At 38.6% G+C, this 26,704-nt stretch overlaps 1 protein-coding gene and 1 non-coding gene across 8 annotated transcripts in view; one reads left to right on the forward strand and one right to left on the reverse strand.

Annotated features, from left to right (window-relative positions):
- The window catches only part of ZNF565 (zinc finger protein 565), a 32,450-nt gene extending 30,852 nt beyond the window's left edge, over nt 1-1,598 (reverse strand). For 2 of the 7 annotated variants that reach the window (XM_053210243.1, XM_053210240.1), the window contains exon 1: nt 1,183-1,598. The gene's annotated coding sequence lies outside the window, so the exon portion shown is untranslated. Of the gene's footprint in view, nt 1-100; nt 1,038-1,182 lie in introns of those variants that run through there. The other 5 variants (XM_053210244.1, XM_053210245.1, XM_053210242.1 and 2 more) reach the window with 5 other exon arrangements.
- A 7-nt stretch (nt 1,599-1,605) lies between these two features.
- LOC106974728 (uncharacterized) lies at nt 1,606-26,463 on the forward strand. Its single transcript, XR_008293518.1, has 4 exons — nt 1,606-1,744; nt 11,146-11,384; nt 12,356-12,415; nt 23,436-26,463. It is a non-coding gene; the product is annotated as an uncharacterized LOC106974728 (transcript).
- The last annotated feature ends 241 nt before the right edge of the window (nt 26,464-26,704 follow it).

A 26,704-nucleotide genomic window follows, 5' to 3' on the forward strand; every position in this document is an offset into this window, starting at 1 on the left:
TCACTTTGTGGGGGAGGGGGAGTTAGGCAAGAAGTTTCAGAACAAGAAAAGAATGTCATGAAAAACAAGGGTCTCAGGGAAGGAAGAAAACCTAATGCACCTTGAACTTCGCTTTTGGATGTTCAATAGCAATTTTTTCCTTTTCCTCTCAACATCTCTCTTGGAGAAGACTTAGAAAAAAAAAAAAAAAGAGATAATGAGTAAGCAGGACATTTTGACCTCCACACAAGAGACAGAAGTCGGATAAGACTGGATAACATGTCCAATACCAGTGTCACTGGGAGAGGCTGAGGCAATCACTGTCCAGGGCCACAATCTGTTCTAACTTCACAGGTTCTGCAAGGGTCAGAACACTGGAGTTACAGGCACCTCCCGCCAGCACATTTGGTGCTACACAAATGGTGTCACACAAACACACATGCACTCTTGAAACATACAAGACACAACCAGACAATCACAGACATCTCCATGCCCTTATACTCACCCACTAAAAAGACACACACAGTCACACAATCTATTAACCACCATGACACACAAAGTCACTCATATAGTCACAGCTTGCCCACACCAATACTCGCAAATGTCTCACACAATCACATACCCCCTTGGGGGATATACATAATCACTGGCACTCCGGCCCAACCAACGTCATAATTGAACATTCACTCCGGAGACACAGTCACATTCACACAGGCAAACACACGTTACCCTCAAACACACAGCACCACACACTGCCACCGTTTCACAGACACACTCCATGGGACACAAGAGGGATACACACACGCGTTGTCACCACACAGTCACAGACACACAACTACACAAACTACCACACGTGGCTACAATATCATGCAACCAAAACCATACGATCACCTTGGAGACATATAATCATAACCGCACAGACGCCTTCACCTGTCTCACAGTCACAACCACACTCACATCCCCCAAGAACAACGCGTACAGTCACAAGCAGATATCACCCCCCCACAGTCGCAAGGACCCCACACCCCAACACACAGTATCACACATGGTTACACAAACACAAACACAAACACACCCACCCCTGGTCACGCAGCCCCAAAGACTCATTCTCAATCCGGCATTCTCAACCCGCTCCCGCCAGCGCGCACAGACCAGAGGCTCTGGACACGCCCCGTCCCCGCCCCGGACTCCCAGACCCCTCACCTTCTGCCTCCCCTCGGTCGCGTCCGGGTCCCTGCGGAGCTAACGATCTCGCCACGACGTCAAGGAAAGCGTAACGTCGGCCGCTTTGGACTCTGGGAAACGTAGTCCAAAGCCAGACCAGACGCATGCAAGATGGTGTCCTCATACCTCAGGGCCTGAGTTTGGCCCGTTTGATACTGCGCTCGCGGAGCTTCAAAGACGGACTCCTTCCTCCAAACCTCCCACCAGGCTTGAACTGATTTTTTTCCAAAGCGGGACTACTCATCCCGCGAGCCCCATAATCACAGGAAAAGGCAGCCAAGTTCATGTGGGACAGAGTGCTGACCAGCAAAGCCTTAAGGGAAATGTAGTTCAAGGCCGGAAAAGCGGCCTTGCTGTTAACAGAAGGTAATCAAATACCAGCCTGGGCCAGGCCGCGGTGACCGTGTGGGCCGCGTCGCGGAGACTTCTGGGAGCTCTTGCTCGCCATCGGAGTGCGCAGGCGCAGCGCGCCGAGTGGACATTTTGGTCTTTGTCCGCGGGTCAGTCCGGCCCCTGGGTCCACGTGGCGCGAAAGTAGGAGGTGGGATGTGGGCGTCTTGGGCCGGTCGGGTCGGGGAGGTTGAAGGGGAGGTTTCTGAATCTATTGGGGCGCGGCGCGAGGATGGGGAGTGGGTTTTAGAGCTTCTGGCCTACATGTGGGGTGGGGGTGGGGGTCTCTGAGGAGGGTTCGAGCGTGTGTGACCCTGAGTTTGTCCGCAAGTTTGACTGGATGTTGGGATTATTGAGAAACTGTGGGTGCAGGATTGTATATGGCTGCATCTGAGGGGGAGATATAGACCAACATTGAGGTAATACTGAGTCGCACTTCCCTTGTCGAAAGTGCTGGTAAATACGGTGCCATCTTCGCGGAGTATGTTTATTTGAATGTTTAAAGGGGGAAAAAAACTAAGTGGTAAATTAAAAGTGAGTTTTTACATAAAAAGGCATTTACTTTTAATTGGAGCAGAATGTAGATCACCGTGATTTCTTATTTTTTAAGCAAACAAGAATATTTCAAAAGCACTTTTTGTGAGGGAGCTGCAGGCGATCTCAAATCCTCTGATCTTCAGGTTATTTTAATAGGGCTACTATTAAGTACTAGACGTTACACTTTGAGCAGCAGTGTCATATGATACAGAAAGCCTAGGATTAGAGTCAAGGGTTTGGAGTTCTAGGCTAGGCACAGTTATCCTCATTCTTTGAGGAAAATTTAGTTGTTGCAATGTTTATCCGTTAGTCTGACCTAGATTCGAAGTGTCCTAACTCCTGTTCCCAGATTGAGTGGATTCTGTAAAGAAATAAAGACAATTCGATCTGCAAAGATGCTTTTTCTAAGGAATCCCCACAGTCCTCCTTAGCGTAATAATAAATGAGATTTAAAGTTATTGGGCACCAATTTAATATCTACAGATCGATAGTATTCAAATAGACAACAGCCAGTTAGAAGACCTAATAGAAGAAAACTATTTACAATAGCAATAAAAAAATTGAGGAATAATGTGCAAAGCTATTAGAACTCTAAAAAGTGCTAAGAGACATAACATGAGATGTTATTTAATAGATACATCGTGTGTTTCAACAGGAAGATGTCCTAAAGAAGCGTGTGTAGATTTAAGTGAAAGTATTAATTCAGTGTGATCCTAATAATAGCATCTATGGCTTTTTGGGGGGTGGGGGAGAACTAGATAAGCTGATTCTGTACTTCACATGGAAAAATAAAGTAGAATAGAGAGTAAAACTCTGAAAAAGAAAAGCAGGGTGTGGGGAGGCAGGAGTCCAGTGCTAATGTATTTTTATTTTTTAATTCCAGTATAGTTAACATACAGTGTTACATGTTTCAGGTGTACAATATAGTGATTCAGTAATTCTGTGTATTACTCAGTGCTCATCAAGATAAGTGTACTCTTAATCCCTTTCAGTTATTTCACCCATCCCCCACCCACCCACCTCCCCTCTGGTAACCATCTGTTTGTTCTCTACAGTTAAGAATCTGTTTTTTGGTTTGTCTCTTTTTTTCCCCTTTGTTCCTTTGTTTTGTTTCTTAAATTCCACAGATAAGTGAAATCATATGGTATTTGTCTTTCTCTGACTTATTTGGCTTAGCATTATACTCTCAAAATCCACCCATCTAATGGTAATGTATTTTAAGATCTAAATCCTCAGAAATTAAAATCGTGTTGGTGTTAGCGTGAAGCAGGCCGATGAAGGGAAATTCGGCAACATCTATACTAACTACAAATGTATTTTCTTTTTGACGTGTCTATTTCACATCTGGAAATTAATCCTACAAGTATACATACCTGCATTTGCTTAAAATGATACGGGTACAATCTTGCTCATTGCTGCAGTGTTTGGTATAGGAAAAGATGAGCGAGCCATCACTAAGAGATTGGTTTGAAAAATTAGATCCACCTATACAATAGAATAATACACAGGTATACGAAAGAATAAGGAGGAAGCTTTCTGTATACTGACACTGAAGTAACTAAGATGCCTGATGTATGGTATGCTTCATTTGAAGTAAGAAGGGGCAGAAATAAGTATATATTTGTATTTGTTTCCATTAGAAAACTCAAAAGATACACAAGAAACTAATAAATGGCTATCTCTATTTGGGGTAGTAGTACTGGGATAGGTGGGGCAAGGGCAAATACCCTTTTATGTTTGTTTTCTAAGTATATGAATTTAGTATTTAAAAGTTAAAGTCTTTCTTTTTTTTTTTTTTCTTTAAAGGAGGACATAGGCTGTAGAGCCAGACTGTTAGTTCTTTCCTGTGCCACTTTGCACCTCGGTTTACTTAAGCCTGTGCCTGTTTCTCATTTGATAATAGAGAAAAATAATAGTATCTGATTCACAGGGTGGTTGGTTGTGCAGATTGAGGAGTTCTGAGTGCCTGGTGTGTAGTAAGTAATGGCTAAGGGTTAAATAGCAGTATTATTACTATCTGCAAAATAATAGTTCCTTAGAAATAGTACAGCCACTTGTACTATTTCTGGTAGGAATTTCTTAAAGATTCAGATATATAGATGTTCTTTTTTTATTTCCATGTTTATTTAATTTTATTTAAAAAATTTTTTTAATGTTTATTCATTTTTGAGAGAGACACACCACTGCAAGTGGGGGAGGGGCAGAGGGAGAGGGAGACATAAAATCGAAGCAGGCTCCAGGCTCTGAGCTGTCAGCACAGAACCCAACATGGGGCCTGAGTCGAACCTGAACCCACGAGGCATGAGCGGAAGTCGGATGCTCAAACTGACTGAGTCACCCCAGGGGCCCTTTATTTTTTAAATGTTTATTTTTGAGAGTGAGAGCTGAAGCGAAAGAGTGTGGGGGAGGGGCACGGAGAGAGAGGGACAGAGGATCCCCCGTGATCTGTGCTGACGGCAGACAGCTCTGATAGGGGCTGGAACTCAAGAACTGTGAGATCATGACCGAAGTTGGATCCTTAACGTACTGAGCCACCCAGGTGCCCCTGTTTTATTTTTTTAATGTTTATTTTTGAGAGAGAGAGAGAGAGAGTTCCTGCACACAAATGGGGAAGGGGCAGAGAGAGAGAGAGGGAGACAGAATCTGATGCAGGCTCCAGGCTCCCTGTCACCTTGGCTGGAACTCACGAATCTTGAGATCATGACCTGAACCAAAGTCGACCGCTTAACTGACTGACCTACCCGGGAGCCCCTATTTCTGTGTTTAAACTTTTTTTTTTTTTTAACATTTGAATTTATAACTGGAATGAAGAAGTTAGATTTCTGTGTTCAAGTTATATTCATCTGTAGAAAACCATCATTATCTTTTTCATGAGAATGTTCTTTGATTTCTGTGATGGTTATTTTCTCATGGTTCTAATTCAGAACCTCTGATGATATTTATTAAAAATCGCAATTGTGACATTTTTGGCCAGAGTGTATCAGAGATGATCTTCAAATTGCATAACATCAGGAGAGTCATAGGATATGACGACTGGTCCATCATTAGTGATTGCATTTTCCCCAAAATGTAATCTGTATGGATTTACTTTGGTACCATACTAATGTTCATTTCCCATCAATTTAGTAGATAGGTTTTACTCTGATAAATAATCCTTGGTTAAATCAGTTTCTTCAGGGGTTGAAAAGTGATGATAAAATTTCTTTTCCATTTATTTGCTGACCTCAAATTGTTTCAAATTTTTCTGACCTTTAAGCATCATTACAAAGTGTTCTAGTAACTGCAATGAATTTTCTTTCTGATACTCCTATTACCACAGTTTTAGCTGATGGGCGGTCCTCCAAGCTCCTGCTGGTTCATTTTGACTTGTTGCTGTTTAACTTTGAAACTTTTATGCACTCCAAGCCCACTTTGTACCTTCCCTGTTACATTTGGAATTGGCCATTTCTCACAAGGAGCTCTGGTTCCCTTTATTAGAGGATGGTATTAGAGATGTTCTCATTTCTGCAGGGGTAATGTTCCAAGGCATTTCAGTGATAGAGCTAGAAAATCCATTTTTAAAAATACAGGTTTGTATAAGTTTCTAATTCAAGTTAAATTGTATGATATTTTTACCTAATAATTAGCTCCTAATTGTATTGTATAATAAAAATTTTGAAACATGTTAACATAATTTCTTATTTTCTTTGTTTTATCTTGCAGTATAAGAAACATGGTTTCAAAATAACATTACTGGTAGTAGTAGTAACCATGAACAACATACTTCATCACATGAAAAATTTCTTTGTAGCTATTTTTGTCCCTAGACTGTATTCCACTAAAGATGTATAGTTACTTTTTTGTTCTAAAGCCTTTTGAAATAAATTCTTTCTTTGAGGAACTATTTTACCAAGTTAATGTATAGTTGGGTTCATTTGTTTCAATTTGCCTTCCTGTTCAGGGACTGCTTTTTATTTATTTTTTTAAGTTTAATTTTTTTTTAATGTTTATTCATTTTTGAGAGAGAGAGACAGTGCGAGCAGGGGAGGGGCAGAGAGAGGGAGACACAGAACTTGAAGCAGTGTCTGATGCAGACACTGTCAGCACAGAGCCCAACATGGGGCTCGAACTCAGGAACCGTGAGATTATGACCCGAGCTAAATAAAATCAGATGTTTAACCCACTGAGCCACCCAGGCACCCCCAGGGACTGCCTTTTAAAAAATGGATTTATTTTAAAAAGTAACTAATGGCTAAAGCCAGTAACTACCTGGCTGGCTCAGTAGAGCATGTGACCCTTGATCTTGGAATTGTGAGTATGAACCCTACTCTGGGTGTAGAGATTACATTTTTTAAAATCTTAAATAAAAACTAAAAATAAAAAGAAACTAATGTATTTCTGTGATTCAACAAAAAAATAAATCTCACAGAGATACCTCATCTATTCTGCTCTCCCCCATCACGTTCTTCTTTGTCTCATTCAAGTATAGTTTCTTGTTTATCCTTTAAGTGGATTTCTTGTTTGTTGAGCCACTAGTTCCCTCCTACCCGCACCCTCCTTTCATAAAAGATAGCATACTATATGCATCTTACTCCTCACTTAACCACATGTCTTGGAGATCTTTCTTAATCACGTGGTTTCTTTGTGTTTTTGTTTGTTTTCTCATTTTAACTGCTATATAAATGAGATACCATTTGTGCACTTACCATGGTTAATTCAGTTGTTGGACATCTGTTCAACATTTGGGTTGTTTTCAATCTTTTGCTGTTACTAACTGCAATAATGAATAATTTTGCTGTGTCATTTTGTACTTAATGCAGGAGTATCTCTAAACTAGATTGCTGTAAGTGGAATACCATATAGCTAGGTATTTACACTGCCACTAGCAATGTACAAGAGCACCTTCTCTGCTAGAACCTTACTATTGGAGTGTAGTGTTGAATACTTTTTGCCAAAGGCATAACTGAAAATTGGTATCTCAGTATAGGTCTTATTATATCCTTTATGGGGGAGGCTGAATATCTTCCATATGCTTAAGGGTTTCATGTATTTTTCTGGGAAGTGTCTGTTCATATCCTTTTCCTCATTTTTCTGTGGGGGTCCCATTTTCTTCTAGTAGCTCTACATTAGATAGGTTAGCCCTATGTTGAATGAGTTGTAATTTTCAAGTTAAAAAATTTGTTTTGACATTGTTCATTTATTTTTTTAAAGATTTTATTTTTTTAATGTTTATTCATTTATTTTTGAGAGAGAGAGCACAAGCAGGGGAGGGACAGAGAGAGACACAGAATGTGAAGTAGGCTCCAGGCTCTGAGCTGAGCCAGGAACCGTGAGATCATGACCTGAGTGGAAGTCAGACACTGAGCCACCCAGGTGCACTTTAAAGATTTTGTTTTTAAGTAATCTCTACACCCAATGTGGGGCTCAAACTCACAACTCTTTACAACTCTGAAATCAAGAGTTGTATACTCTACTGACTGATCCCTCCAGGTGCCCCAAGATGTCCATTCTTTTTTTTTTTTTTTTTTTAATTTTTTTTTCAACATTTATTTTTGGGACAGAGAGAGACAGAGCATGAATGGGGGAGGGTCAGAGAGAGAGGGAGACACAGAATCGGAAACATCAAGATGTCCATTCTTAATTCTGCTTTCTTTTCATTCCCTCCTTTTGAGTGACCTTTTCGTTACTCAGTGTCTCTTTTAATTGTTATTTTCTTTTTTTAAATTTTTTGTAATTTCAAGATATTATTTAAATTCCAGACTTCACCACTTTAATATATAACATCCAGTGCTCATCACAATAAGTGCCCACCTTAATAGCCATCACCCATTTAACCCATTCTCCCCCCTCCTCTCCAGCAACCTTCACTTTGTTCTCTATAGTTAAGAGGTTTGTTTGTTTTTTTTAATGTTTATTTTTGAGAGAGAGAGAGTGCATACGGGAGGGGCCTGGGAGCGGGGTGGGGGGGGGGGGACAGAATCCAAAGTGGGCTCTGCGCTGACAGCAGTGAGCCCGATGTGGGATTTGAACTCAAAAACCATGAGATCATGACCTGAGCCGAAGTCGAATGCTTAACCGACCAAACCGCCCAGGTGCCCCAAGAGTCTATTTTTGTTGTTGTGTTCTTTATATAGCTTTGTTATTTTATTTTAGAGAGAGTGTGAGCAGGGGAGAGTGGCAGAGATAGAGAATATTAAGTGGGCTCCATGCTCAGTGTGGAGCCCAACATGGGGCTCAATCCCATGACCCTGGATCATGACCTGAGCCAAAATCAAGAGTCAGACGCCCAACTGACTGAGCCACCCAGGTGGCCCAGCTTTGCTTCCTTTTTAAAGTTTTTGTCTTTTGGAAAAATTCATTTTGTTTTCATTTCTTAATTGCTTTGTGGCAGTTATTTTTCAGGTGAGTTTGCTCAACTGTTGGAAGTTGTGCTGTTTGTTTTCCCTCTTTTTGTTATAGTATCCTTATATGGATACAAACAATTATTTTGTTTACTTATGTTTGTGAGACATTTTCTGAGACCAGTACCAGGAAAAAGGAAGCATAGGAGCATTTTATGCTTCAGAGCTCACCTGCCTCTTTTAGTGTTAAAAACAAAGGAGTTCCTTACCTCCTGGCTCAATGACCCTAACCTGCTTGAAGCCAACTTCTATCTCTATCTGCCTCTTTCCCATAATTCTTCACAGTATTTGCCTTCTAGGATGATATATTCACCTTTAGAAGTTGCTAAATCTGGGGATGCCCTACTCCCAAGTATTTTTTAAGCCTACTCCTTTGCCCACAGTCCTTTTCTGTTTAATCTAGGTCTTTCATCAGTTTCCTTTAGGGTGAGGCCTTACTCATTCAGTAAAGAATTACTAGCTGAAGATTTCTGAGCTTTTTAAGTTCTTGGAATCCCCTGAAGAATTCCCAGTTTTTCCTAGGCTTCTTTGCAACTTCCTATGTAAGCTTCTTTTTTGGTTCTACATGGAATTGGGAGGGGTTTTTTGGTCCCTGGTTTTGTTGTTCATTATTAGACTGAGTTGTAACAGTTCTCACGGCCATTCTGAGAATGAGTATTTGCTAATTATTTCTGAGATCTGTTCTCTCAAAGATTTCTTACCATTGTGTAGTCTTTTTTGCTGTACCTACCATTGTGTTGTAGTTCCTGTACCATATTTGTTATTTTGGGTGTTTGGGGCTACACATATATACACATACATAATTTGGAGTGAAGAGATTCTACTAGTTTTACAGCCCCATTATTCTTGATATATTGTATGGTTTTCGGGAGAAGTACTTGAAAGACTCAAAACTAATCAGCTACCATGTTCTTTGAAAACCTTTCCTTGCCTCCTCCATTGTTGGTGTTCATAGGATTCTGTCCTTGACTATCTTTTTCATGTACTGTGTGTATTCTCTAAGCAGTCACAGTCACATTCTACCTCTGTCTTCAGCAGCACTGGTATTCTGACAGCTGATAAATTGCCATTTCCTTCCTCAGCCTATCTGAGCTCCTTATGTATGTGTGCAGTTGCCTAATGGATATACCTGCCTGCATGTTGCTCAGAAACCTGACACTCTGGATGTCCAGAATATCAAACTTGATCTCCTTTCTCCTGCAAGGTTGTCTTCAGCCAACTCACCTTCTCCTGTTTCTCTCTGTGTACATTAATGTTTAAATCACTTTCTTAGCCTTCCATCTCTGCCACAACCCAGCACAAATTGGTGACCAAGCCTTTTCAACATACATAGTAATAGTGTGTATGTAAGTAGTAACTTACGTTTTTTAGGATTTTGTCTTTTTTAAAAAATGTTTATTTATTTTGAGAGAGAGAGCAGGGGAGGGGCAGAGAGAGAGGGGGAGAGAGAATCCTAAGCAAGCTCTGCACTGTCCGCGCAGAGCCTGACTCGGGGCTTGAATCCATGAACCGTGAGATCATGACCTGAGCTGAAAGCAAGAGTCTGACGCTTAACTAAGTCACCCAGGTGCCCCTGCCTTTTTTTTTTTTTTAACTTATTTTGAGAGACAGTGCATGAGTCGGGGGAGAAGAGTAGAGAGAGAGAATCCCAAGCAGGCCCCAGGCTCTGTGTGAAGCTCGATTGGGGCTAGATTCCATAACTGTGAGATCATGACCTGAGCCAACATCAAGAGTTGGCTCCTTATCCAACTGAGCCACCCAGGTGCTTCAGGATTTTGCTTTTTTTTTTATATGATTTCAACTCTATAGAAAAGTTGGATTAGTTCAGAAAGTCCCATATACTCTCCCCAGATTTACCATTCACTTTTCAGTTTTTTGCTTTATTTGTCCTTCTCTCTCAAAATATGTGTGTATAATTTTTTTAACCATTTGAGACTAAATTGCACACGTGCTTCCTTTGTAAGTACTTCAGCAAGAATTTGCTAAGACCAAGGACATTGTTTTTCGTAACCACGGTGTAGTAACCAAAATTAGAAAATTTTAACATAGACACATTGCTATAAGTAATAGCAATGTCCAAATCCAAAGTCCATATTCAAATTTTGTCAGTTGTCTTAATGTTCTTAAAAATGTTTTTTTGAATGAATGGATGAACATCTATAGGACATTTCTAATATATGGTTTTACTCAGATCATAACACAAAGTAAATATTAGGACTTTAGGAAAACTTTCTGCAACTTTATTCTTGAATAGTGTAAGAACAATTTCCTACATATTGTATCCTGATGATTTAGTTCTAATAGGCATTCGTTGCTGTTGTCATAGAGATGAGTATTAAATTCACGCAGGAATAAGGGCCGTGGTTAAAATCCACTCAGGAGCCCATGTGGGAATGTGGTGCAACAGAACAATAGCAACCAGTCATATAAAGTGTGAACAGCTTTTCTTTGTAAGTAAATTTCTGAGAAATAATTCTGTCTTTTGTGTCCCATTTCTGGATGTGTGGAAACTGAAATGGTTTAATGAGTATCGCTTTGAAATTCAGGATTCAAATAGTCTTAGTCCCTTTGCTTATATAATCGTGTGCGCTTTAATCTCTAAGGCAAAAGGTCATTACTTCGTTCTTTTTCACAGGGCCGCTTCCTTGTGCATCCCTGGAGACTGCACCTTTTTCATCATTCAGAAGGCCTGGAGGCCCCAGGGCTCAGCCTGAGTTCTAGGATGGTACTTTGGCCCCCAGCATTAATATTCTAGTGCTGTGTCATTTCCCCAATAGCAGGTTATAAACCAACCACACTGTATGTGATCCTCTGTTGGAACAAGAAGACAAACTCTGGATGGTGGAGAACAAAGTGGAAAGGAAATTTGTTCAGGTGAGTGAATGACAAGGCAGGTCACAGTTGTTCCGGCAGCACTGACACCTCTGAAATACTCTTAAGATGTTTTCTTACAGGCTCTAGACTTTAAGTATTTACTTGGTATGAATTCTTTAGAGACCTGAGTTACATTTACAGTCATCATTTTTTTTTGCTTCAGTACTCTATTTAATTAGATTCTTAAGGGCCAGATGCCCCACTTATCTCTATTCTGGATGTCAGCACTTCATACTTTATTTGTACTGGGTCTGTGATTGTTCTCTCTTTCATTGATACCCTCAGTTTCATACCTCCTAATGTGTATAGACTCCTTTCCTCATGCAGTGTCTTTTATAGGTTTTAAGTCTTTATGTATTGTCTGACATTTAGGTTCCTTTTTATTATTTCCCATCTTCTTTCATTCTTTCAGTGGTTAAGTGCCTCCAAATTATATTTTACATCTGTAGTCATGCTTCCTATTGTCTTCTTTTCCACCTCCCCCATTATGTATCAACAAACTCCCGCCTCCCTTTCTTCTGCCCCCATATACCTCTTTCAGAAGTTGTTGCCTTAGAAATCACTTCTTTTTGGCTGTGTGTGTGTATGTGTGCATATGAATGATGAGTCTGTTTTTAATGTAATACATGAGCTTTCAAAATTTTTGAACATCCGGGTATACAATGGAAAGGTCGTCTCTTACCTTTGACCTTCAGTCTTACAGTTTTTTTTTCAAAGATGCAGTTACTTTTAAGAGTTTCACATGTATCCTTCTTGAGGTAATCTATGAATAAACTAGCATGTATTATATATCTGTGCTGTAAATATGAATATATATGTATATAAGCCCTTAGTTTTCCTTTTCATACAAATGGTGGTATGTATTCTATTGTGTCCATAGTTTTGTTTTGTTTTGTTTTGTTTTGTTTTTTCTGGGAGAGATTCTCTATCAACACATTTATTTAACCTGTCTCCTATTTATGGATATTTAGGTCGTTTCCAGGCTTTTGAACACACAAGTGTTCCTGAGGAAGGAAGAGGAAGACAGTCTTGTGAGTAAATAAGTAAAAATATATATTCTATTAGATGGTGGTGAGTGCTTGGAGAAAATTAAAGTAAGGAAAACCAGCATAGACCAGGCTAGTTGGCCATTATAATTTTAAATCTGTTGGTCAGGGAAAGGTCTCTAAGAGGGTGACATTTGAAAAAAAGATCTGGAGAATGTGCAAAGGGGGCATGCAGTATTTGATGAGAGAGCGTTCATCCAGAAAGAATCAAAAGTGTTAAAAGCACTGAGGCTGGAGCTTGCTATTCAAGAAATTGACCAGGGCAGAGTACCTGGCACAGAGTGAGCAAAAGGGAAAAGGAATATGTTTGGTTAAGTAACAGGCTAAGTCTTAGACTTTGGCTTTTATTTTGAGTGATTTGGGAGACCATCAAAGGGTCTTGAGCAGAGGAGTAATAAGATCAGAATTATATTTTGGCTGCTGTATAGAGAAAATAAGGTATAGGGGGCCAAGGCTAGGAGATAAATCAGAGGCTATTGCAGAAATCTAGCTAGGAAAATACTAGTAGTTGAGCTAGTGACAAGTCAGATTCTTGAGATACTTTAAAGAAAGAGCTGACAGGATTGGCTGATAAAGTGTGTTGGTTATAAGGAAGAGGAATCACTGATAACTCCCAAGGTTTTATCTAGAAGAGAATGAGTTAACATTTACTGAGATAGGAAGACTTCAGGAATTTTGGCAGATCAAGAGGTTTCTTACTGATTTTGACGTGTCTTCTGATCATCTAAGTCCATATTCATATAGGCAGTTAGATACACAAGTCAGGAATTTAGGGACATAGAAAGTTGTGACCTTCTGTTTTGCTGTACTAATAAGCTACTTTATTCACTGATGGTATCTCTGTATTGTCCTGCTGAGTCCTACTTTTCCTACCATTTTTTGATGCTGGTGGGTCCACCAAATCTTCTGCATTCAGCCTATGTTCCTGGATTCTGTTAAAAACAAGGTGATGATTTGGCCTTGAGGCTGTTCTTTATGTTTTCAGAGAGCATTGTACAAGAGAGCTCTTCCTAAAAACAGCAATGGCAGCTGCCTGCTAACATCCTTTCTCATAAGACATTAGAATTATATCTGTTTCCTACTCTTATCAACAATGCAGTTTCCCCCTTTTTTCCTGTTTTTCTTTATCCTTCACAGATGTCAAAAGTGGGCAGAAATGTTCTTATTTTACCATTTAGAAGAAAGGATCTATTTATGCCATGTTTGAGTCACCCTTGTAGGAATTCTCTCCTACTTGATTGGTACTTTGATGACCTGAGATACTTAAGTGTTTTTCTTGTCTTTGCTTTTTTTTTTTTCCCTCTTACTGGAGGTGGCTCCTAGAATACAGCATTCTGCTTTTCCTCCTCTTTTTTTTTTTATTTTTTTTATTTTTTTAGATTTTTTTTTTTTCAACGTTTATTTATTTTTGGGACAGAGAGAGACAGAGCATGAATGGGGGAGGGGCAGAGAGAGAGAGGGAGACACAGAATCGGAAACAGGCTCCAGGCTCTGAGCCATCAGCCCAGAGCCCGACGCGGGGCTTGAACTCACAGACCGTGAGATCGTGACCTGAGCTGAAGTCGGACGCTTAACCGACTGCGCCACCCAGGCGCCCCTCTTTTTTTGTTTTTTAAAGTTTATTTTATTTTTGAGAGAGAGTGTGCACCCACGTGCGGGCAGAGAGAGGAAGACAGAGGATCCAAAGTGGGCTCTGCACTGGCAGCAGAGAGCCAGTTGTGGGGCTTGAACTCACAAACCATGAGTTCATGACCTGAGCCAGAGTCCAAAGCTTAACCAACTGAGCCATCAGGTGCCCCTAAAGTTTATTTTGAGACAGAGATAGAGTCGGGAAGGGGCAGAGAGAGGGGAAGAGAGAGACACTCAAACAGGCTTCCCACTGTCAGTGCAGAGCCCCATGTGGGGCTCAACCCCATGAACTGTGAGATCACATGACCTGAGCTGGAATCAAGAATTGGACACTTAACCTACTGAGCCACCCAGGCGCCCCTCAGGGCTCCTCCTCTTTATAAATTAAATCCCAGTGAAGACTCATTTATTCTGAAGTTAGAAGTAGCTCTATAGTATCAGTTTTTATTTTGGCACCTCCAGCCTTTTTGTCTTTCCCACCGTAATTTTACCTATTTATAGGATAAACAACTGTCTAACTTGCTTCATTTTTTTGTGTCAGACAGTGAATTCATTAATATAATACCCAAATTGGAGATTTCAATTCATTATTTTCAGGTCCAAATATTACCTAAAACCAATTTCATAAAATGTCTTGATTGTTTCTTTGCTCATGGTCCTTGGGATAGGGTCGGCCAAGACTTTAAAAAGATACACTTCAATATAATCAAGAGAGGACATATTAACTAACCGTAAATGTAAATGTGAACACATTTTCTCCTCTTTATAAAATGCTTTGAATCTTGGCTTTTGATTATGAAATGTTTTACCTCTTCAGGTCTTACTTATCATTTAAACATGTTCCCCTTTTATTGATCTTCCCTTTGTCCATCCTATCTCACATTTTCATGGAAATTCAAAAGTCCTGAGTAAATTCTTAGATATTTTTATATTTTGATGTCTGGAGTCTGTATTATAAACGTGTCGAGGGGTGCCTGGGTGGCTCAGTCAGTTAAGTGTCCACCTTCGGCTCAGGTCATGATCTCGCGGTTCATGAGTTTGAGCCCCACGTCAGGATCTGTGCTGACAGCTTGGTGCCTGGAGCCTGCTTCAGATTCTGTGACTTCTCTCTCTCTGCCCCTCCCTTGCTCATACTCTGTCTCTGTCTCTCAAAAAATAAATAAACATTAAAAAAAATGTTTTTAAATGTGTTGAAAGGAAGGCCCATGTTCTTTCTGTTTCCAGTTTTGATTAAATATGAGATACTTGTTAAATCTGTGAATTGTGGGAGGGTTGTTACTATTTATCAATTCTTTTTCAGTTTTTTGTCTTAATAAATATTTTCAAATATTAAAAACTTCTAAAGAAGAGTTCATCATTCTCCTATATACCCACTGTGTAGATTCAGTAATTATTTTGCCATGTCTGTTGTATATGTGTGTCTATATTCCTGTGTATGCATATTTACATATGCTGAAACATATGACACTTCACCTCTAAAAAATTATGTATTTTCTAAAAAGAATGTTATCTGTCTACATAACCAAAATATCATTACTCCTTAGATGGATTAACCATAATGCCCTAATATTATGTAATAATCAGTCCATATTTAGATTTCCCCAGGATCTCTAAAATACTTTTTGTTTGTTTATTTTTTGAGAGGGAGAGGGAGAAAGAGACAGAATGTGAGCAGGGGAGGGGCAGAAAAAGGAGGCACAGAATCTGAAGCAGGTTCCAGGCTCTGAGCTGTCAGCACAGAGCCCCTTCCACTCTGTGAGATCGTGACCTGAGCTAAAAGTTGGCTGCCAGTTGAACCACCCAGGAGCTCCTGAGGCCATTCTATTTAAAATTGAAACTCGGGGCGCCTGGGTGGCTCAGTCAGTTGAGCGTCCGACTTCGGCTCAGGTCATGATCTCATGGTCCGTGTGTTCGAGTCTCGTGTCGGGCTCTGTGCTGACAGCTCAGAGCCTGAAGCCTGCTTTGGATTCTGTGTCTCCCTCTCTCTCTGACCCTCCCCCGTTCATGCTCTGTCTCTCTGTGTCTCAAAAATAAATAAAACATTAAAAAAAATTTTTTTTTTGTAAATTGAAACTCTACCCTGTTCCCTGATTTTTTTTTCTTCTCCCTAGCACTTAAAGCTTTTTAACAAACCAACTCCTTTATCTGTCCACTAGAATGTAATCTTGATGAGGATAGCAAATTTTTTCAGTTTTGGTCAGTACTGTTTATCCCTAGAGCTTAGTAATGGGCCAGAAAGAAAAAGGTATTTGTCGAATGAGTAACGAGAAATGTTTGGAGTAGCAGTTCTCAAAATTTCACTTTTTTTCAAATAACAGCTTATTTACATAAAATTCACATAATACAAAATCCATTTTTCAGAGTGTACAATTCAGTGGTTTTAAGTAATATTTGTAAGTTGTACAGTCATCACTACTAATTCCAGAACATTTTCATCCCTACAGAAGGAATCCTGCTACCCATTAGTAGTCACCTTTACACTCTTACAACTTGAGGACCACCTGAATCTTAAAAGTTCTCATAGCAAGAAAAAGATCTATGTATGTGTATGGCGACAGAGGTTAACTAGACTTATTGTGATCATTTTGCAATATATACAAATATAATCATGTTGTACATCTGAACCTAATGTTATGTCAATTATATCTCAGTTTTAAAAATTAAAAAAAAGGTTAGTGGTAAATTTTATGTCATGTGAGTTTTGCCCCAATTGGAATAATAAATAGACTTGAGGACCTTATGGTTTATGAGGATTTTAGTGATATTTACCTTATTTAAAAGTAAAATTGGGGGGCAAAGCTGGTTAAGTGCCCAACTTTGGCTCAGGTCATGTCTCCGGGCTCATGAGTTTGAGCCCCGTGTTGGGCTCTGTGCTCACGGCTCAGAGCCTGAAGCCTGCTTCAGATTCTATGTCTCTCTCTCTCTTTCTGCCCCTCCCTCATTCATGCTCGCTCGCTCGCTCTCTCTCTCTCTCTCTCTCTCTCTCTCTCTCAAAAATAAACATTTAAAAAAACAGTAAAATTGAGAAGCTTTAAAAAATGTATTTATTTAAAAATAATCTCATTACATATAAACCTAAATTATATTTCTTAATAAAAATAATTTTCCAAAGTGAAAAAAGTTGAGTGAGAAGAGTGACAGATGTTTTTCATATCTGTAAGTATCTTTAATGTCTGGTTTATAGAAGATAGCTAGATTCTCATTTCTGCTCTTATAACATGTTATTTTGGTTAAAGTGTACAACAGAATTGTGGCTTCACACAAATGAAGTTAGAAAGGAAGAAATACTTCAGTAGGCATCTTTTCAAATAATTGTGGATATTCTTTGGTACTATGCCAATATGTGACATAATTTTTCAAGATTAGCTACAATATGGAATTTGAAACTCTGTATTTTTTTGTTCTCTTAGTCTTTTGGTCTGTGTTAAAATTTGAGTGGATCTCTTACCCATGCATGACTTCTGTAACATCATGCATTTGTCAATTGAGTTATACAGATCTTTGAAATATTTGATATTATCTTATCGAATATTTGATATATGGTGTCTCACCATATAATATCAAAACATATTTGTTAACATCACCACCACTTTCATTAGAAAAGTCTTTTAATATTGGGAAGCTATCGATCTCATGGTGGAGAATACAGGTTTTCCAAAATTCTAATGAAAAAAATGTTTATTTTTGAGAGAGAGAGAGAGAGAGAGAGAGAGTAGGAACAGAGGAGACAGGTAGAGAGGGGAGGACAGAGGATCCAAAGCAGGCTCTGTGCTGACAGCAGAGAGCCCGATGCAGGGCTCGAATTCACAAACAGTAAGATCATGACCCAAGCTGAAATCAGACGCTTAACTGACTGAGCCACCCAGGCGTTACAAATTTCTCATTTTGGTTGAAAATTCAAATTTTGTTGTGCTGTCAGTTGTTTTCCTTGAAATGGTTGTCTCAATTGGTTCTGTCTCAAGAAAGTACCTGCTGAATAATACCCAAGTCTGAATAACCGTAATTTGTAAGGCAGTCATTAATTTATTAAAGTTAATTAATGGTGCTCTATGAAAAAAGTGCCCCGTGAAATAAAGTAAAAATGGTGCTCCATGAAACAAGTGCCTAGTTTACTCATAACTTAAATAACTTTAAGACATCACCTTCAGGAGCGCCTGGGTGGCTCAGTCAGTTAAGTGTCTGACTTTGGCTCAGGTCAAGCCCCGTGCTGGGCTCTGTGCTGACAGCTTGGAGCCTGGAGCCTGCTTCATATTCTGTCTCCATCTCTCTTTCTGCCCCTCCGCTGCCTGTGCACTGTCTCACTCTCTCTCAAATACAAATAAACATTAAAAAAAATTTTTTAAAGACATCATCCTGAGACCACTATCATCCTTTCATGTACAGCAGAAGTATATGTGCACATGTATAGAATGTTATTTATCATTATACTTTGTTTCTTTTCATGGAATTTATATTTGTCATACTTTTGTTTGCTTGGTTTTCTGTACTTAGCACAGACTCCTTTGGAGACCTTAGAATAGTTAAAAAGCCTTCTAAAACCTAGTTTCCACATGGCCAAATGCATGGAGAAATTTCTTTCCATTTTTTTCCCATGGAGATTTACTTGTAGAATTTTTGTCCTCCTTCTCGAGGCTGAACTGGCTGTACTTTGACCTGATAGCTCTTATCTTGTTTTTCGTCACCATTATCAAAGACCTTTTTTCATTGTTTTTCCCGTATTATAACCCCTCTTTTATGGATTCTGTATCTGTTGCCTTCTGTGTGTACTTTTAGTGGAGCACATCTAGTAAGATCCTCAGGAAAGGTGCATTGAGGTAAAATTTTTTAACATTTGCATATCTGAAAAATGCCTTTTCCCCTTTAGATTGGTAGACTAAGCTTAGAATTTTCCTTCAGAATTTTGTCTTGTAGCTTCTTGTGTTTCTGTTGAGATATTTGGTGCCGTTCTATTCGTGTTCCTTTGGGTGATAATATAGTGTGTGTGTGGTTGGGTGATATGTGTACCTATATATTGTAGTTTGGTTTCTTTTAATTTATGTTCCATTTTTCTTTTGAAAAGTCTTGGTGCTATGTCTAGGTATATGCATCTTTTATTATTCATCATGCAAGGTACTAAGTGTGTTCTTTATTTTTTATTTACTTAAAAAAATTTTTTTTAATGTTTATTTTCAAGAGAGAGAGAGAGCGAGAGCGTGCGTGAGTGGGGGAGGGGCAGAGAGAGGGAGACACAGAATCTGAAGCAGGCTCCAGGCTCTGAGCTGTATGCACAGAGCCCGACGCGGGGCTCGAACCCACAAACTGTGAGATCATGACCTGAGCCAAAGTTGGACGTTTAACCGACTGAGCCACCCAAGTGCCCATAAGTGTGCCCTTTAAGTCTAGAGATTCATGACTTAGAAGAGAGGAAGTTTTTTTGTTGTTTTTTTTAATGTTTCCCTCTAATCAGTTTTCTCCTTTTTTTTTTTTTCTGGAACTTACTTCACTCAGCTCATATATTGCCTTGGTTTATGCTCTGAATTTGTCTTTTTAAAAAAAATTTCTTAAAGTGTAATTGGCATACATTATATTAGTTTTAGATGTATAACAATAATTTGATATTCATATATACTATGAAATGACCATCAGAGTAAGTTTAAGCCATACAGTAGTTCCCATGCTGTACATTACATTCTCATGACTTATTTTATAACTGAAAATTGTACTTTTGACCTTTTTCACCTATTTTGCCCACCCCATCTCTGGCAACCATCAGTCTGTTCTCTATGAGCTTGTTTTGTTTTTTGGTTTGTTTAAGAATCCACATATAAATGAAATCATACATTATTTGTCTTTCTCTGACTGACTTCTTTCACTTACCATAATGCCCTCAAGTTCATCCAGGCTGTTGCAAATGGCAAGACTTTATTCTTTTTTTTTTTTTTAATGGCTGAATAATACTCCATTGTATATAGGTACCATATTTGTCTATTTGTTCATCTGTTGATGGACATTTAGATTGTTTTCATATCTCAGGTATTGTAAATAATGCTGCAGTGAACATGGGAGTGCATATTTTTGTCTTAGTGTTTTCATTTTTGGAGATATTCCCAGAAGTGAAATTGCTGGATCATACGGTTCTGTTTTTAATTTTTTGAGTAACTGGCATTGAGTTTGTCATCTTTTTTTTTTTTTTAAGACATTGAATTTGTCATCTTTTTTTTTTTTTTTTAAGATTATTTTTAAGTAATCTCTACACACAACGTGGGGCTTGAACTCAAAACCCAGAGATCGGGAGTTGCATACCCACTGACTGAACCAGCCAGATGCCCCCAAATTTGTCTTCTTAAAGCTTCTACCAGGAAATACTTACCATTGTGCTTATATTTCATTGGCCAAACAAGGTAGGTGGCCATGCTTGAGTTTACTAGGGTGAAGCAATATAATCCTTCTGCATTAAGATGACCCTGTTATTAGTGAATAATACAATCTACCTTCCCACTCTCCATCTTAAGATAAACGGAACTTTTTGTTTCTTGCTTACAGAACCTTGTTATTGTTTCACTGATAAAATATCTTCTATCTGATTGGCTTTAGGTTTTGTTGCTGTGTGCTGTGCCTTACCTTTATTTCCTCAAACTTTCTTTATTTTTCTTTTTTTTTTTAATGTTTTAAGTTTACTTATATTTGAGAGAGAAAGAAAAAATGTGAGTGGGGAGAGGGAGAGAGAGAATCCCAAGTGGGGTCTGTAGTGTTAGCATAGAACCTGACGTGGGGCTTGATCCCACAAACCATGAGATCATGACTTGAGCCGAAACTAAGAGTCAGATGCTCAACCAACTGAGCCACCCAGGTGCCCTTCTTTTTCTTTTGATGTTGATCTGTCTTATTAGTAGGGGTTCCTCAAATGTGTGGAATATTGGCTGTACAGTCATATTTAAGACTGATTCATTAAGATTATCATAAGCTCTTTAATGCCTGGGTGCTTTTAGTCATCTGGTAGGTTTCAGTGAATCAAAAGTAAAATGCAACTGTTCCTTAAGCAGCCTGAGGTGATCTCCAAAAATGGTTTGCTATTCACTTGACCCAGAAAACCCTACAAAATCATGCAAATCAAGAGGTTCAAACCTTTGTGTTCACTTTAAGAACACCTGTGAAACTGCTGAGGCCATCAAGGGTATGCATATCAGAAAAGCCACCAAGTGTCTGAAAGAGGTCACTTTGCAGAAGCAATGTGTGTCATTCTATCACTACAATGGTAGAGTTGGTAGGTGTGCCCAGGCCAAGCAGTGGGGCTGACACAGGGTCAGTGGCCCAAAAAGAGTGCTGAATTTTTACTACATAAGCTTAAAAATGCAGAGAACAATATTGAACTTAAAGGTTTAGATGTAGATTCTCTGGTCATTTAGCACATCTAGGTGAACAAAGCCCCCAAGATGCAACATAGAACTTAACCGGGCTCATGGTTGGATTAACCTGTGTATGAGCTCTCCCTGCCATATTGAGATGATCCCTACTGAAAAAGAGCAGATTGTTCCTAATCCAGAAGAGGAGGTTGCACAGAAGGAAAAGATATCCCAGGGGTGCCTAGGTGGCTCAGTCAGTTGAGCATCCAGCTCTTGATTTCTACTCAGATCATGATCCCATGGTTCGTGAGATTGAGGCTCACATTGACATTGCTTGGGATTCTCTCTCTGCCCTTCACCTGCTCATTCTCTCTTTCTCAAAATAAATAAACTTAAAAAAAAAAAAAAAAAAAAAGTAAGTGAAAGATACCCCAGAAGAAACTGAAGAAACAAAAACTTAATGGCTGGGGAGTAAATTCTGCATAAAATAATGCAAATAAAAGTTTAAAAAAAAAAATGTTGGGCTTCTGGATGGCTCAGTCGGTTAAGCATCTGACTTTGGCTCAGATCATGATCTCATGGCTTGTGAGTTTAAGCCCCATGTCGGGCTCTGTGCTGACAGCTCAGAGCCTGGAAGCCTGCTTTGGATTCTGTCTCCCTCTCTCCCTGCCCTCCCCTGCTCTCTGTCTCTCAAAATAAATGTTAAAAAAAAAAATTCAGAATTCACTACTCTATATAAAAGAAAAAAAATAAAATGCCACAAGGTGCCTGGCTGGCTTAGTTGATGGGCGTGCGACTCTTGATCTTAGGGTTGTGACTTTGAGCTTCACATTCGGTGTAGAGATTACTTAAAAATAAAATCTTAATAAAAAAAAAAAAAAGGTAAAATGCGTTATGGACCCAGGATCTCTGAATGATTATACTGCTTTACACAAACCCTGCTGGCCAGGTCCTTTGTTTTAGCTTAAACAAACAAAAAAATGACTACGAATGACAACCATCTTGGAAGGGTATCCTGCTGAGGTTTTTCATGTGCCTTTCAGGTTCTCCTGGTATATTTACCTGGTTGACAGCATTTTTTGGCATTAGCTGCAGAATATCTTGGGACGTTCCACCATATTATGTATAGATTTAATCCCATTGATTTCTGTGTAGCACCTTTCCCTTGTCCTTTCTTTTGCTGGGTGTCCTAGATTCTGGAGCTTCTCTGAATAAATTTCTGCATCGAATAATTTCCATTCATACAAAGGAGTGGTCCTTTGTCTTCCTGACAGGGAAAGTAGTGCTCCAATGGCAACTTACATGATCTTTTTTCCAGCTACCATCCTTTATTCCTTCTTTTGAGGTACTTGATTCCCTCCATTTCCTGAGTCTTCTGATATTTTGTGGCATAAATTGGCTTACTTGACATCGGCATCTTCTTCTGCAGCACCTTTACATACTTGAACTTCCTCAGCTCTGCTGCGTTGAAAATTTTCTGTGTGCTTTTGTTATTGGAAAATTTGTTGATGTCTGTGTATACTGATGTCTCTGATCATACCTTTTTTTCTTGTGAGCTTGTACCCTTGTCTGTTTAATGAGATTTTGGAAGGAAGCAGTTACTGCTAACCCTAATTAATTCCTTCCCTTTTTTTTAGGTATCCTGGGAGACTTTCTCAATTTTATGTCATCTTTTTATCCTACTTGTTAATTCTTCATTGTTTGTGACACTCAATTTGCTGAGCTAATTAATGGGAAAGATTATTTTTCAAGAGTAATCCTTAAGCTTTGTGTGTTACTTTGAACGTTAATTTTCTGTGAAGATACCTCCACAAAGGTTTTCTTCTCAAAAGTTACTTGGTGACATTGGTCATGAGGCTTTTTTCTTACTGTGAGATGGGTTTCCAAAGTTCATCCCACAGCACAATCCATAATTTTATTACTAGTAATGGGAAAATTTATAAATAATGATAACGTAAAGCTAACATTATTGAGTGCTTATCATTTGCAGCCACAGTACTAAACATTTTATACATTAACTCCATTGAATGATGATTCTTTGTACTCCGTTTTAGAAGAAGCCTGAGAAGATGATGAGCAGATAGAGAGGCAACAAGATTTGGGAGGCAAGTTGCATCCATCTCCAGTAAAGTACAGACTGAGGAAAAAAAGCAGTGAACTAAGAAAATTGGAAGGATACTTCTTCTGATCTCAGACCTTATATCTTTAAGGAAACACCTTTTTCAACTTACCTGGAAAGAGTGTGAAACAAAATTTAGACTTAATTGTGAGGGAAGTTGTGTAGGGGAGAAGCATTAATTTAACTAGGAAATCTGCCTCTGCTTGCTCCTTATGCTAATAACCCCCTTTAAATGTAAATCAGTGTGGAAATGTCTTCAGTTAAAACCATTTGAACTCCATAGAAAAACCCTATGAAATTACTGAATGTGGCAAAACTTTCACTCACATGTCACACCTCGTTAAATGTAGAAGTCAGGCTTAAGAGAAACTCTGTTCTAAGGAATACTGAAGAGCCTTTAGCTAGATGACAGATCTCTGAGCAGAAGAAATTTTTTACTGGAGAGAAACCAGTGAATATAACAAAACTTCGTTGATCATTAGAAAATTTGGACAGAAAGCTTTTAAATGTACTGAGTATGATATAGTCTTCTCTCGAACTTTATCCCTTCCTCTATATTTGAAAGGTCATACACAGAGAATCCTTACAAATGTAAGAAATATGGAAATTCCTTCAGCCAAAAGTAAATCCTAATTCATCAAAAAATTCATACTGGAGAGAAACCTTGTGAATGTGGGAAAGCTTCCATTCAGATGTCACACCTCAGTCAGCAGAAAATTTGTAGTGGGGAAAACCCCTTTGCCTGTAAGGTATGTGGGAAAGTCTTCAGCCACAAATCAAATCTTACTGAGCATGAACATTTTCATAATAGAGAGAAACCTTTTGAATGTAACGAATGTGGAAAAGCCTTTAGCCAGAAGCAATATGTTATTAAACATCAGAACACCCATACTGGAGAGAAGCTTTTTGAATGTAATGAGTGTGGAAAATCCTTCAGCCAGAAGGAAAACCTTCTCACCCATCAGAAAATTCACACTGGAGAGAAACCTTTTGAGTGTAAGGATTGTGGGAAAGCTTTCATTCAGAAGTCAAACCTCATCAGACACCAGAGAACTCACACAGGAGAGAAGCCTTTTGTATGTAAGGAATGTGGAAAAACCTTCAGTGGCAAATCTAACCTTACCGAGCATGAGAAGATTCATATTGGGGAGAAACCCTTTAAATGTAGTGAATGTGGAACAGCTTTTGGCCAGAAGAAGTACCTCATAAAACATCAAAACATTCACACTGGAGAGAAACCCTATGAATGTAATGAATGTGGAAAAGCCTTCTCTCAACGAACATCACTTATCGTACATGTGAGAATTCATTCAGGTGATAAACCTTACGAATGCAATGTATGTGGAAAAGCTTTCTCTCAAAGTTCATCTCTTACTGTGCATGTGAGAAGCCATACAGGTGAGAAACCCTATGGTTGTAATGAATGTGGGAAAGCTTTCTCTCAATTCTCAACCCTTGCTCTGCATTTGAGAATACACACAGGTAAGAAGCCTTATCAATGTAGTGAATGTGGGAAAGCTTTTAGCCAGAAGTCACACCATATTAGACACCAGAAAATTCATACTCATTAAAAAACCCTGTAAATATCTTAAAAATTGGAAAGTGTTCATCAGGAGTTTAAACCTCATAGCACATCAGAAATGATCATACTGAAAGAAGATATCACAAATGAGGAAAACAAAAGCTAAAAAGTTACTGGACACCATGGAATTTATACTGAAGAGAAAGACATTTATATGATAAAAATCCTGGGCCCCCAGAAAAGCTGATGGCCTAGGTAATGCTGGAACTTTAGACGCATTTCCACCAAACATGCTTCTTATTGCTGTCTGCATTTATCTGGAGATCTTCACCAATGTAATCAAAATATAAGTTTTAAGTATTGGCAAGGAAGAGACTTTTATGGTATTGATTTAGTAGAACAGAAGAGATTCTGGAAACACCTATGCATCTATTAAAATTTAGAATATGATAGAAATGGCAATAGGAGGTGAGAAGATAATGGGACTATGTAAAAAGTGATTTGGAGGTAATTTGTTCTCCAAGGAAAAAACAGGCCATGAACTATAAACAGAGGTAAGAACCAAGAGGATAAGAACAAGAATATAAGCTGTATACTGAAATGGTTATGACCTTGGGAGTAGGGAGACATTCCTTATAATCTCAAAAATTCTCTGAATTTCTATGCTTAGGAAATATGTACCAGTCTGCTTACTGTGGCATGATTTGTAGTTAGCCATAAGTTGGAAACACCTTAAATGCCCATTGGGAACAAAATGGAAAATACTTATGATGGAATACTGTATATCTGTAAAATTTCGCAAATGAGATCTATATTACAGAGAAAGATCTCAAAAATCATGTTGAAGGGGGAAAATGAAGTTGCAGAATAACATATATTACAATGCATTTTGTAAATTTTAACTAAAACTTTACTCACAAAATTCAGTACTATGTATTGGTAATGGATAAATATATGTATGTATGTTTTTAAAATGTTTTTGAAATGGATTGGAAGGATACAGACCAAACTCTTGATTTGATAGTGGTTGCTTGTGAAGAGTGGAGCAAGGAAGGGGATGAGTGTGGGAGGGAGGGATGGGATGGGGACTGTTTAAAGGGGGGGTTTCATTTTTATATATAAATATCCATTTCTCTTAAAAACTAAAGACTGCAAGTAAATATATCAAAATACTGAATAATTCTGATTGTGGTATATGGATATCTTGTCTTATTTTTTGTACTTTTCTGTATTTTTAAATTTTCTCAAAATTAATAAGAATGGGGGTGAGGATGGGAACACTGTACCTATAGAAATCATGTTCTAATGGATTCATTCCCAATCAAGTACTAAACTTTTTATAGAAAATATTTCTAAAATTTTATCAATGATGAGTGGATGGACTTGCTCTCTATGTAATATGAAATTATCTATTTTATTAAAATTAAAAATGATCACATAATCCAAATCTGCTTTGTTTTTACATGTTAATGGCGTACACTGTATGGTCTGTCTGTACATTTCTAACATTTTGCAACATCATTTGAGCTTAGAAATTTTTAAGAACTTTTAGTTAAGGGTACATGCACATACTTTTTATAACATGGCTTTTTCAGGTAAACTGATCTTGGAATATCAGTTTTCCTGTCCTGTACATTTCCAGAAGAACAGCATATGCATCAAACTTTAAGGTTTTTGGGATG

This window comes from Acinonyx jubatus, chromosome E2 (assembly GCF_027475565.1).
Source record: "Acinonyx jubatus isolate Ajub_Pintada_27869175 chromosome E2, VMU_Ajub_asm_v1.0, whole genome shotgun sequence".
NCBI lineage: Eukaryota > Metazoa > Chordata > Mammalia > Carnivora > Felidae > Acinonyx > Acinonyx jubatus.